This window comes from Pseudophryne corroboree, chromosome 6, assembly GCF_028390025.1.
Source record: "Pseudophryne corroboree isolate aPseCor3 chromosome 6, aPseCor3.hap2, whole genome shotgun sequence".
NCBI lineage: Eukaryota > Metazoa > Chordata > Amphibia > Anura > Myobatrachidae > Pseudophryne > Pseudophryne corroboree.
In genome coordinates this window covers 487,654,495-487,669,529 of record NC_086449.1, presented here as the reverse complement: position 1 = coordinate 487,669,529, position 15,035 = coordinate 487,654,495, and positions in this window count along the sequence as shown.

The following is a 15,035-nucleotide window of genomic DNA, read 5'->3' as shown; positions in this document are numbered from 1 at the left end:
ACTATGTCTTTATTGTGCGGCTGCAGGCCACCAGATTAATTCTTGCACAGTGCGTTCGGGAAACGCCAGATCCTGACTTGCAAAGGAGGAGTCAAGTTGGGATCTTCTAGACAAGCTCCTTCTAATCAAGACCTTATCCTTCCTGTGACTTTAGAGACTTCAGTCGGGCTTCAATCTGCATCTGCATTAGTGGACTGTGGAGCCGCAGGAAACTTCATCACCCAAGCTGCGGTAAATAAATTTTGCTTGCCTGTATGTGAACTTTCTTACCCAGTCTACATTACCGCCGTGGATGGTAGCCGAATCTCCAAAGGGAATATCTCTCACCAAACTGCACCAGTGGTTTTGGGAGTTGGGTTCCTACACTCAGAATTAATAAAGTTCTTAGTCATTCCTCAAGCCACCCAGGAGATCGTTTTGGGCATGCCCTGGCTCCAGCTACACAATCCACAGTTTGACTGGTCAACGTTACAACTTACTTCTTGGGGTTCACATTGCCATCAGTCCTGTTTAGCCCAAGTTTGTCCTATCAAGTCTACTGAAGTAAAGACACAGTCAAGTCTTCCTGCGGCTTATCAAGATTTCTCTGACGTCTCCAGTGAAAAAGCCGCTGATGTCCTGCCGCCCCATAGAGAATTGGATTGTCCCATCGATCTCCTTCCCGGCAAGAAGCCACCTAGGGGGCGTACCTACCCGTTATCTGTTCCCGAAACTGAAGCGATGAGCGACTACATCAGGGAAAATTTACAGAAGGGATTCATCCGTCCTTCATCATCACCCGCTGGCGCAGGCTTCTTCTTTGTTAAGAAGAAGGATGGAGGACTGCGTCCATGCATTGACTACCGGGGTCTCAATGACATTACCATTAAAAATAGTTACCCATTACCACTCATCACCGAATTATTTGACAGAGTTAAGGGAGCCCGCATCTTCACCAAGTTAGATCTCCGCGGTGCCTACAACCTCATCAGAATCCGGAGTGGTGACGAGTGGAAGACAGCTTTTAACACTCGAGATGGTCATTACGAGTACCTGGTAATGCCATTCGGGTTGAGTAATGCCCCAGCAGTGTTCCAGCACTTTGTGAACGAAATCTTCCGTGACGTTCTGTATAAATACCTTGTAGTTTATCTGGATGATATCCTCATCTTCTCCCAAGATCTTCCCTCTCATCGTCTACAAGTCCGTGAAGTCCTCCGACGTCTTCGTGAGAACCGGCTCTACGGTAAACTATCCAAGTGTACCTTTGAAGTTTCCTCTATACCCTTCCTGGGATATATAATTTCCGGATCGGATCTTCAGATGGACCCGACAAAGTTGGAAGCCATTGCCAATTGGTCCATTCCAAATTCTCTCAAGTCTATTCAGCGATTCCTGGGATTTGCCAACTACTATAGGAAATTTATTCGGGGATTCTCCACTCTCATCGCTCCTATTACCAACTTAACTCGGAAAGGGGCAGACCATTCCAACTGGTCAGAAGAGGCCTTAGCGGCCTTCCAGAAGATCAAGCTGGCCTTTATGTCTGCTCCAGTTCTGTCCCAACCAGATGTAAACAGACCGTTCGAGTTGGAGGTGGATGCCTCTACAGTTGGAGTTGGAGCTGTTCTCTCCCAGAAGGGAACTGATGGGAAGATCCACCCCTGTGGATTTTACTCTCGTAAATTCCTCGCTGCAGAAGCTAACTATTCCGTTGGAGATCAAGAACTACTGGCGATTAAGCTGGCCCTCGAAGAATGGAGGTATCTCCTGGAAGGGGCCAAACATCCGTTCAACATCTATACGGATCATAAAAATCTGCTATATTTAAAGGCAGCCCAGTGCCTTAATCCTCGCCAGTCCAGGTGGGCTATGTTTTTCTCACGTTTTAACTTTAAGCTTCATTTCCGCCCAGGTTCGCAGAATGTTAAAGCTGACGCCTTATCCCGATCTATGGAATCCGAAGAGGAAACGCCTGACTCAGTTCCACATTCCATCCTGAGTCCAGTGGTATTTGCTGCATCTCAAGTCTCCCCAGCTCCCCCTCCTGGTAAGACTTTTGTTTCCCCAGAACTCCGTCCCAAGTTGCTGTCTTGGGCCCATCAATCCAAGTTCACTGGTCATCCCGGTGTTCTGAAAACCTTCAAGTTCCTCTCTGAGACATACTGGTGGCCAAAGATGAAAGCTGACATCAAGGATTTCGTGGCATCCTGTCCTAAGTGTGTGCAGCACAAGACTCCTCGTCAGTCTCCAGCAGGTCAGTTACAACCATTGTCTGTTCCTAGTCGCCCTTGGTCACACCTGTCCATGGACTTTATCTCCGACCTTCCTCCTTCTCAAGGATACAATACCATCTGGGTTGTAGTGGACAGATTTACCAAGATGGCCCATTTTGTTCCTCTCCAGGGTCTCCCTTCTGCCCCAAAACTCGCCCAAATCTTCCTACGGGAGATTTTCCGCTTACATGGTCTACCCTCAGAAATAATATCCGACCGAGGTGTACAGTTTGTAGCGAGGTTTTGGAGGGCTCTCTGTTCTGCCATGCAAGTTAAACTGAAGTTCTCGTCAGCTTACCACCCTCAGACGAATGGGCAGACAGAAAGGGTAAATCAAGAACTAGAGACATTTTTAAGGTTGTATGTTTCATCTTCTCAGGATGACTGGTTTGATCTGCTCCCATGGGCCGAGTTTGCCCACAACTTCCGCTATCACACTGCCACTGAGACAACTCCATTCTTTGCAGTGTATGGGCAACACCCTCGTGTTCCAGACTTCCAAGAACTCCCTCACATGGATGTTCCTGCTGCCACTACTGCACTGAGTCAGTTTTCTTCAACCTGGAGGAAGATTCACACTTCTCTCAAAAAAGCCTCCAGCCAGTACAAATACTTTGCTGACCGCAAAAGACGCGCAGTTCCTAGCCTGAAACCTGGGGACAAGGTTTGGCTGTCTACCCGGAACCTCCGTCTTAGGGTCCCGTCTATGAAATTTGCACCACGTTTCATTGGTCCCTTTCCTGTCGAAAGAGTCATCAACCCTGTGGCCTACAAGCTGAAGTTACCACCTTCTCTGCGAATACCTAATGCTTTTCATGTTTCTCTCCTCAGACCTTTAGTCCTGAATCGTTTCCAAAGAGCTCTTCCAGTTGGCCCCAAAGTTCGAACTCAGCGGGGCGTGGAGTTCGAAATTGGCAAGATTCTGGATTCCCGTTGCCGGTATGGACGTCTTCAATACCTTGTCGATTGGTCCGGTTATGGCCCAGAGGAGAGAAGTTGGGTAAATTCGTTGGATGTCCATGCTCCAAGGTTGGTCCGTGTCTTCCATAACACTCATCCTTCCAAGCCACGTGGGTGTTCGGTGCCCACCCTTAAAGGGGGGGGTACTGTCAGGAATCGACTCACCAAGCTGACATCTGTCCGCCGCTGCGGACTCCGTCCTGGGTCCCTGCGTTCATCTGTCATCCGCGTCTCTGCCATCAGACGCCATCCTGGGCCTGGGAGCGCTCCTGTGACAGCGGGCGTGTAGCATGCCGCGTTCCCGCTAGGCCGCGGCATGGGCGCCGCCATGACAGCCTCCAACAGTCAGCATACGGCGGCCAATCCGGTGCTTGGCCGCACCCACTTTTCCTCACTCCACCAATGACTGTGCAACAAGGGGTATATATGAAGCTGCAGGATCAGTCTGCAGGCATCCTGAACTTTGTGTCACTCCTGCGACTCATGTGTAAGGATCTGGTTCCTGTTTCCTCCGTGTACCTGGATACCTACCTGCTGTTCCGTGTTCCTGGCTATCTACCGAAGACTCTGTACTCCTGGTTACTTCTCACAGCTCCGTGGAACTACAAGCTCCAGCAATACCTGCTTCCATCTACAGGCTTCACACTCACCACCATCTCTGTGTGCTTCAGCCTAGCAGTAGAGACTGACTCCAGGTGTGTTCCATCTCCCCACCTGTGATACAGCTTGCTTGCTGCCAGTGCCTCATCACCTGCACTGTGGACATAGTCAGACTCCTGCCTCTGCTACCAGGTTTGCCATACAACACCATCTCTGCTAGTTCCATGTTTTAATCTGCTCTGGTTCCCATACCAGAATATTCTCTACCAAGTTATCATTCATCTGTTATCATCACTACCGGTTATTATTTCATCAGTCACTATTCATTTATTTACCATACTTCAGTTACCATAGACTTTCAGCTTCAACGCTGCACTATTGACATTTGCATTCCTTACTGTTATTTTCTGCTGCCGTTTTGTGAACCATCTGTATAATAAATATCATTGCGCTCATGCGCAGAAACATAATCCAGCCTCCTCGTTTTCTCCCATCTACCTCCACTGACCCACTAGCGCCCCCTCCGGGGACACAGACAAAACCGAGTCTGACACTGCCATTGTTGTGACCACACTGACCACCAGTATAATAATATATTTTGTGATTGTCTGCTTAGGCCTCGGAGTACTAGTTGCAAGTTGCAACGTGACCTGTCCTGAAGTGACCACCAGTTTAATAATCAATCACCACCAGTTTAATATATATATATATGCTTCACTTCAATTACAAGACTCTCAGTGCCGCACTTATTTCCACTGCTATATATATATATATATATATAATTGTATATAATATATATATATATATATATATAATATTGTATACCACCTACCCGTGTTTTTTTTTTTTTCATTCTTCTTTATACATACTACTATAGTAGCTTACTGTAGCAGTCTGCGGTGCTGTGCTGACCTGACAGTGTCCAGCAGGTCCGTCATCAGTCATTACATAATAAATATATATAGTACCTGTCCGGCTGCAGTACTAGTGATATTATATTGATTTCATCTCATTATCAATAATTTATCATCCAGTCTAGACTCTATATTAGCAGCAGACACAGTACGTTAGTCCACGGCTGTAGCTACCTCTGTGTCGGCACTCGGCAGTCCATCCATAATTGTATACCACCTACCCGTGGTTTTTTTTTTTCTTTCTTCTTTGTACATACTACTATAGAGTATAGTAGCTTACTGTAGCAGTCTGCGGTGCTGCTGAGCTGACAGTGTCCAGCAGGTCCGTCATCAGTCATCATTACCTAATAAATATATTATCTACCTGTCCGGCTGCAGTACTAGTGATATTATATATACATACATATATATATTGATTTCATCTCATTATCAATCATCCAGTCTATATTAGCAGCAGACACAGTACGTTAGTCCACGGCTGTAGCTACCTCTGTGTCGGCACTCGGCAGTCCATCCATAATTGTATACCACCTACCCGTGGTTTTTTTTCTTTCTTTCTTCTTTGTACATACTACTATAGAGTATAGTAGCTTACTGTAGCAGTCTGCGGTGCTGCTGAGCTGACAGTGTCCAGCAGGTCCGTCATCAGTCATCATTACCTAATAAATATATTATCTACCTGTCCGGCTGCAGTACTAGTGATATTATATATACATACATATATATATTGATTTCATCTCATTATCAATCATCCAGTCTATATTAGCAGCAGACACAGTACGTTAGTCCACGGCTGTAGCTACCTCTGTGTCGGCACTCGGCAGTCCATCCATAATTGTATACCACCTACCCGTGGTTTTTTTTTTTTCTTTCTTCTTTGTACATACTACTATAGAGTATAGTAGCTTACTGTAGCAGTCTGCGGTGCTGCTGAGCTGACAGTGTCCAGCAGGTCCGTCATCAGTCATCATTACCTAATAAATATATTATCTACCTGTCCGGCTGCAGTACTAGTGATATTATATATACATACATATATATATTGATTTCATCTCATTATCAATCATCCAGTCTATATTAGCAGCAGACACAGTACGGTAGTCCACGGCTGTAGCTACCTCTGTGTCGGCACTCGGCAGTCCATCCATAAGTATACTAGTATCCATCCATCTCCATTGTTTACCTGAGGCGCCTTTTAGTTGTGCCTATTAAAATATGGAGAACAAAAATGTTGAGGTTCCAAAATTAGGGAAAGATCAAGATCCACTTCCACCTCGTGCTGAAGCTGCTGCCACTAGTCATGGCCGAGACGATGAAATGCCAGCAACGTCGTCTGCCAAGGCCGATGCCCAATGTCATAGTACAGAGCATGTCAAATCCAAAACACCAAATATCAGTAAAAAAAGGACTCCAAAACCTAAAATAAAATTGTTGGAGGAGAAGCGTAAACTTGCCAATATGCCATTTACCACACGGAGTGGCAAGGAACGGCTGAGGCCCTGGCCTATGTTCATGGCTAGTGGTTCAGCTTCACATGAGGATGGAAGCACTCAGCCTCTCGCTAGAAAACTGAAAAGACTCAAGCTGGCAAAAGCACCGCAAAGAACTGTGCGTTCTTCGAAATCCCAAATCCACAAGGAGAGTCCAATTGTGTCGGTTGCGATGCCTGACCTTCCCAACACTGGACGTGAAGAGCATGCGCCTTCCACCATTTGCACGCCCCCTGCAAGTGCTGGAAGGAGCACCCGCAGTCCAGTTCCTGATAGTCAGATTGAAGATGTCAGTGTTGAAGTACACCAGGATGAGGAGGATATGGGTGTTGCTGGCGCTGGGGAGGAAATTGACCAGGAGGATTCTGATGGTGAGGTGGTTTGTTTAAGTCAGGCACCCGGGGAGACACCTGTTGTCCGTGGGAGGAATATGGCCGTTGACATGCCTGGTGAAAATACCAAAAAAATCAGCTCTTCAGTGTGGAGGTATTTCAACAGAAAAGCGGACAACAGGTGTCAAGCCGTGTGTTGCCTTTGTCAAGCTGTAATAAGTAGGGGTAAGGACGTTAACCACCTCGGAACATCCTCCCTTATACGTCACCTGCAGCGCATTCATAATAAGTCAGTGACAAGTTCAAAAACTTTGGGCGACAGCGGAAGCAGTCCACTGACCAGTAAATCCCTTCCTCTTGTAACCAAGCTCACGCAAACCACCCCACCAACTCCCTCAGTGTCAATTTCCTCCTTCCCCAGGAATGCCAATAGTCCTGCAGGCCATGTCACTGGCAATTCTGACGAGTCCTCTCCTGCCTGGGATTCCTCCGATGCATCCTTGCGTGTAACGCCTACTGCTGCTGGCGCTGCTGTTGTTGCTGCTGGGAGTCGATGGTCATCCCAGAGGGGAAGTCGTAAGCCCACTTGTACTACTTCCAGTAAGCAATTGACTGTCCAACAGTCCTTTGCGAGGAAGATGAAATATCACAGCAGTCATCCTGCTGCAAAGCGGATAACTGAGGCCTTGACAACTATGTTGGTGTTAGACGTGCGTCCGGTATCCGCCGTTAGTTCACAGGGAACTAGACAATTTATTGAGGCAGTGTGCCCCCGTTACCAAATACCATCTAGGTTCCACTTCTCTAGGCAGGCGATACCGAGAATGTACACGGACGTCAGAAAAAGACTCACCAGTGTCCTAAAAAATGCAGTTGTACCCAATGTCCACTTAACCACGGACATGTGGACAAGTGGAGCAGGGCAGGGTCAGGACTATATGACTGTGACAGCCCACTGGGTAGATGTATGGACTCCCGCCGCAAGAACAGCAGCGGCGGCACCAGTAGCAGCATCTCGCAAACGCCAACTCTTTCCTAGGCAGGCTACGCTTTGTATCACCGCTTTCCAGAATACGCACACAGCTGAAAACCTCTTACGGCAACTGAGGAAGATCATCGCAGAATGGCTTACCCCAATTGGACTCTCCTGTGGATTTGTGGCATCGGACAACGCCAGCAATATTGTGTGTGCATTAAATATGGGCAAATTCCAGCACGTCCCATGTTTTGCACATACCTTGAATTTGGTGGTGCAGAATTTTTTAAAAAACGACAGGGGCGTGCAAGAGATGCTGTCGGTGGCCAGAAGAATTGCGGGACACTTTCGGCGTACAGGCACCACGTACAGAAGACTGGAGCACCACCAAAAACTACTGAACCTGCCCTGCCATCATCTGAAGCAAGAAGTGGTAACGAGGTGGAATTCAACCCTCTATATGCTTCAGAGGTTGGAGGAGCAGCAAAAGGCCATTCAAGCCTATACAATTGAGCACGATATAGGAGGTGGAATGCACCTGTCTCAAGCGCAGTGGAGAATGATTTCAACGTTGTGCAAGGTTCTGATGCCCTTTGAACTTGCCACACGTGAAGTCAGTTCAGACACTGCCAGCCTGAGTCAGGTCATTCCCCTCATCAGGCTTTTGCAGAAGAAGCTGGAGACATTGAAGGAGGAGCTAACACGGAGCGATTCCGCTAGGCATGTGGGACTTGTGGATGGAGCCCTTAATTCGCTTAACAAGGATTCACGGGTGGTCAATCTGTTGAAATCAGAGCACTACATTTTGGCCACCGTGCTCGATCCTAGATTTAAAGCCTACCTTGGATCTCTCTTTCCGGCAGACACAAGTCTGCTGGGGTTGAAAGACCTGCTGGTGAGAAAATTGTCAAGTCAAGCGGAACGCGACCTGTCAACATCTCCTCCTTCACATTCTCCCGCAACTGGGGGTGCGAGGAAAAGGCTCAGAATTCCGAGCCCACCCGCTGGCGGTGATGCAGGGCAGTCTGGAGCGACTGCTGATGCTGACATCTGGTCCGGACTGAAGGACCTGACAACGATTACGGACATGTCGTCTACTGTCACTGCATATGATTCTCTCACCATTGAAAGAATGGTGGAGGATTATATGAGTGACCGCATCCAAGTAGGCACGTCAGACAGTCCGTACTTATACTGGCAGGAAAAAGAGGCAATTTGGAGGCCCTTGCACAAACTGGCTTTATTCTACCTAAGTTGCCCTCCCACAAGTGTGTACTCCGAAAGAGTGTTTAGTGCCGCCACTCACCTTGTCAGCAATCGGCGTACGAGGTTACATCCAGAAAATGTGGAGAAGATGATGTTCATTAAAATGAATTATAATCAATTCCTCCGTGGAGACATTGACCAGCAGCAATTGCCTCCACAAAGTACACAGGGAGCTGAGATGGTGGATTCCAGTGGGGACGAATTGATAATCTGTGAGGAGGGGGATGTACACGGTGATATATCGGAGGATGATGATGAGGTGGACATCTTGCCTCTGTAGAGCCAGTTTGTGCAAGGAGAGATTAATTGCTTCTTTTTTGGTGGGGGTCCAAACCAACCCGTCATTTCAGTCACAGTCGTGTGGCAGACCCTGTCACTGAAATGATGGGTTGGTTAAAGTGTGCATGTCCTGTTTATACAACATAAGGGTGGGTGGGAGGGCCCAAGGACAATTCCATCTTGCACCTCTTTTTTCTTTAATTTTTCTTTGCGTCATGTGCTGTTTGGGGAGGGTTTTTTGGAAGGGCCATCCTGCGTGACACTGCAGTGCCACTCCTAGATGGGCCCGGTGTTTGTGTCGGCCACTAGGGTCGCTTATCTTACTCACACAGCTACCTCATTGCGCCTCTTTTTTTCTTTGCGTCATGTGCTGTTTGGGGAGGGTTTTTTGGAAGGGCCATCCTGCGTGACACTGCAGTGCCACTCCTAGATGGGCACGGTGTTTGTGTCGGCCACTAGGGTCGCTTATCTTACTCACACAGCTACCTCATTGCGCCTCTTTTTTTCTTTGCGTCATGTGCTGTTTGGGGAGTGTTTTTTGGAAGGGCCATCCTGCGTGACACTGCAGTGCCACTCCTAGATGGGCACGGTGTTTGTGTCGGCCACTAGGGTCGCTTAGCTTAGTCATCCAGCGACCTAGGTGCAAATTTTAGGACTAAAAATAATATTGTGAGGTGTGAGGTATTCAGAATAGACTGAAAATGAGTGGAAATTATGGTTTTTGAGGTTAATAATACTTTGGGATCAAAATGAACCCCAAATTCTATGATTTAAGCTGTTTTTTAGTGTTTTTAAAAAAAAACACCCGAATCCAAAACACACCCGAATCCGACAAAAAAAATTCGGTGAGGTTTTGCCAAAACGCGGTCGAACCCAAAACACGGCCGCGGAACCGAACACAAAACCAAAACACAAAACCCGAAAAATTTCCGGCGCTCATCTCTACATTCAATACAATATTTTTAATAACTTTGTGTATTAAACAAAATTTGTGTACATGGAGCCATCAAAAAACAAAGGTTTCACTATCACACTCTCACTCAAAAAAGTCCGTATTTCGGAATATTCCGTATTTCGGAATATTTGGATATGGGATACTCAACCTGTATAGCGCTCTGGTGTGTGCTGGCATACTCTCTCTCGGTCTCCCCAAAGGGCTTTGTGGGGTCCTGTCCTCAGTCAGAGCATTCCCTGTGTGTGTGCGGTGTGTCGGTACGGCTGTGTCGACACGGTTGATGAGGAGGCTTATGTGGTGACGGAGCAGATGCCGATAAATGTGATGTCGCCCCCTGTGGGGCCGACACCAGAGTGGATGGATAGGTGGAAGGTATTAACCGACAGTGTCAACTCCTTATATAAAAGGCTGGATGACGTAACAGCTGTGGGACAGACGGCTTCTCAGCCCGCGCCTGCCCAGGCGTCTCAAAGGCCATCAGGGGCTCAAAAACGCCCGCTGCCTCAGATGGCAGACACAGATGTCGACACGGAGTCTGACTCCAGTGTCAACAAGGTTGAGACATATACACAATCCACTAGGAACATCCGTGACTTGATCCCGGCAATAAAAAAAAAAAAATGTGTTACACATTTCTGACATTTACCCAAGTACCTCTAAAAATGGGTTTTATGTATGGGGAGAAAAAGCAGGCAGTGTTTTGTTCCCCCATCAGATGAGTGAATGAAGTGTGTGAAAAAGCGTGGGTTCCCCCGATAAGAAACTGGTAATTTCTAAAAAGTTACTGCTGGCGTACCCTTTCCCGCCAGAGGATAAGTTACGCTGGGAGATATACCCTAGTGTGGATAAGGCGCTCACACGGTTGTCAAAAAAGGTGGCACTGCCGTCTTAGGATACGGCCACTTTGAAGGTACCTGTTGATAAAAAGCAGGAGGCTATCCTGAAGTCTGTATTTACACACTCAGGTACTAGACTGAGACCTGCAAATCGTGCTGCTGCAGCGTGGTCGGTGACCCTGTCAAACAGGGATACTAGTTTGTTAACATATGAACATATTAAAGACATCGTCTTATATATGAGGGATGCACAGAGGGATATTTTGCCGGATGGCATCCAAAATTAATGTAATGTCCATTCTGTCAGGAGGGTGTTAGAGACCTGTCACTGGACAGGTGATCCTGACTTTAAAAGGCGCATAGAGATTCTGCTTTATAAGGGTGAGGAATTATTTGGGGATGGTCTCTGGGACCTCGTATCCACAGCAACAGCTGGGTAGAAATTTTTTTTACCTCAGGTTTCCTCACAGAAAGAAAGCACTGTATTATCAGGTACAGTCCTTTCGGCTTCAGAAAAGCAAGCGGGTCAAAGGCGCTTCCTTTCTGCATAGAGACTAGGGAAGAGGGAAAAGCTGCACCAGTCAGCCAGTTCCCAGAATCAAAATTCTTCTACCGCTTCCTCTGAGTCCACCGCATGACGCGGGGGCTCCACAGGCGTAGCCAGGTACGGTGGGGGGCCGCCTCAAAAATTTCAGCGATCAGTGTGCTCGCTCACAGGTTGATCCCTGTTTCCTTCAAGTAGTATCTCAGGGGTACAAGCTGAAATTCGAGATGTCTTCCCCCCGCCGTTTCCTCAAATCTGCCTTGCCGACAACTCCCTCAGGCAGGGAGGCTGTGCTAGAGGCAATTCACAAGCTGTATTCCCAGCAGGTAATAGTCAAGGTACCCCTACTATTCCACACTGTTTGGGATACCGAAACCGCACGGTTCGGTGTGACCCATTTTAAATTTAAAATCCTTGAACACATACATAAAAAATTCAAGTTCAAGATGGAATCGCTCAGGGCGGTTATTGTAAGCCTGGACGAGGGGGATTACATGGTATCCCTGGACATCAAGGATGCTTACCTGAATGTCCCCATTTACCATCCTCACCAGGAGTACCTCAGATTTGTGGTACAGGATTGCCATTACCAAGTCCAGACACTGCCGTTTGGACTGTACACGGCACCGAGGGTGTTTACCAAGGTAATGGCCGAAATGATGATACTCCTTCGAAAAAGGGAGTTTTAATTATCCCGTACTTGGACGATCTCCTTATAAAGGCGAGGTCCAAGGAGCAGTTGTTAGTCGGGGTAGCACTGTCTCGGAAAGTGCTACAACAGCACGGTTGGGTTCTAAACATTCCAAAGTCACAGCTGGTTCCTACGACACGTTTACTGTTCCTGGGGATGGTTCTGGACACAGACCAGAAAAAAGTGTTTCTCCCGGAGGAGAAAGCCAAGGAGCTGTCATCTCTAGTCAGAGACCTCCTGAAGCCAAAACAGGTATCGGTGCATCATTGCACGCGAGTCCTGGGAGAAATGGTAGCTTCCTACGAAGCAATCCCATTCGGCAGGTTCCATGCAAGAACTTTTCAGTGGGACCTGTTGGACAAGTGGTCCGGATCGCATCTTCAGATGCATCGGCTGATAACCCTGTCTCCAAGGACCAGGGTATCGCTACTGTGGTGGCTGCAGAGTGCCCATCTTCAAGAGGGCCGCAGGTTCGGCATACAGGACTGGGTCCTGGTGACCACGGATGCCAGCCTTTGAGGCTGGGGGGCAGTCACACAGGGAAGAAACTTCCAGGGACTTTGGTCAAGTCAGGAGACTTCCCTACACATAAATATTCTGGAACTGAGGGCCATTTACAATGCCCTGAGTCAGGCAAGGCCTCTGCTTCAAAACCAGCCGGTACTGATCCAATCAGACAACATCACGGCAGTCACCCATGTAAACCGGCGCAATATTTATCTAGTTTTTTGTTTAAGCGGGACGCCATCATGTCCACCTGTGGCCTTTCCCAGCGGTGTACAATCATTTGGAAGACTTCTGGATGAAGTCCTCACTCTCCCGGGTGGAGGTCGTGCCTGCTGAGGAAGTCTGCTTCCCAGTTGTCCACTCCCGGAATGAACACTGCTGACAGTGCTAACACATGATTTTCCGCCCATCGGAGAATCCTTGTGGCTTCTGCCATCGCCATCCTGCTTCTTGTGCCGCCCTGACGGTTTACATGGGCGACCGCCGTGATGTTGTCTGACTGGATCAGCACCGGCTGGTGTTGAAGCAGGGGTCTTGCCTGACTTAGGGCATTGTAAATGGCCCTCAGTTCCAGAATATTTATGTGTAGGGAAGTCTCCTGACTTGTCCATAGTCCTTGGAAGTTTCTTCCCTGTGTGACTGCCCCCCAACCTCAAAGGCTGGCATCCGTGGTCACCAGGATCCAGTCCTGTATGCCGAATCTGCGGCCCTCTAGAAGATGAGCACTCTGCAGCCACCACAGTAGCGACACCCTGGCCCTTGGAGACAGGGTTATCAGCCGATGCATCTGAAGATGCGACCCGGACCACTTGTCCAACAGATCCCACTGAAAGATCCTTGCATGGAACCTTCCGAATGGAATTGCTTCGTAAGAAGCCACCATCTTTCCCAGGACTCGCGTGCAGTGGTGCACCGACACCTGTTTTTGTTTTAGGAGGTCTCTGACTAGAGACGATAACTCCTTGGCCAGTGGCGTAACTAGACATTTTTCTCCCCCAAGCCAAAAAATTCTTCTGCGCCCCCACCCCCCCATACCCCATAATTGGCACTATTAAATGAATAGATGTGCGTGCGCCACAAAATAGGGGGTGTGGCTTCGTTGGGATGGGCGTGGCTTCACATAAAGGGGCGTGGCATTGCAGGAAAAGACTACGTTATACCCCAGTTTTCCAACCTGCACGCCCAGACGTTAGCCACCACTGGAAAGATAAATAATCCTGATTCATGCCCCTTACATTTGTAATTTTTCCTCCTTATAGTAATGCCCAGTATACATTATGCCACATACTGCAATGGCCCTTAGACATTATGCCACACACAATAATGCACATGACACAATATGCACACACCATAATGCCCCCGACACATTATGCCACACACCGTAATGCCCCCGACACATTATGACAGGAATCGCAATGCCCGTTATACATTATGCTACACACTGCAATGCCCCTGATACATTATACCACATACCACAATGCCCGTGATATAGTATACAACACACCGTAATGCCTGACACATTATGACAGGAATCGCAATGCCCGTTATACATTATGCTACACACTGCAATGCCCCTGATACATTATACCACATACCACAATGCCCGTGATATAGTATACAACACACCGTAATGCCTGACACATACCGCAATGCCCGTTATATCCTATGCTACACACCGCAATGCCCGTTATACATTATGCCACACTGCAATGACCGTGAGACATTATACCACATACCACAATGCCCGTGATACAGTATGCCACACACCGTAATGCCTGTGACACATTATGACACACACCGCAATGTCCGTGATACATTATGCCACACACCGTAATGCCCATTACACATAAAGTTCTACAGTAAGGCTTCTAATTACTTTTAAATTACCTGCTCGTTGCCAGGGGTTTTCATGCTCAGGGTGTCATGCTCGTTGCCAGGGGTATCATGCACTGGGTGTCATGCTCGTTGCCAGGTGTTTCATGCACTGGGTGTCATGCTCGTTGCCAGGGGTTCCATGCACTGGGTGTCATGCTCGTTGCTAGGGGGTAGTGCTTGTTGCTAGGGCTGTGCTCCCAGTGCCACATATGTCCCCAGTGCCAGATATTACCCCACGGTGCCAGGTACTCACATGACCCCAGTGCACAATATAGCCCCCCCCCCTATGTGCCAGGTACACATATACCCCCCCAGTGCCACATATGCCCCCAGTGCCAGATATTCCCCCTCAGTGCCACATATGCCCCCAGTGCCAGATACACCCCCCAGTACCACATATGCCCCCAGTGCCAGATATTCCCCCCCAGTGCCAGATATGCTCCCAGTGCCAGATCCCCCCCCCCAGTGCCACATATGCCCCCAGTGCCAGATATTACACCCCCCAGTGCCAGATATGCTCCCAGTGTTAGATTCCCCCACCCCACCCCAGTGCCA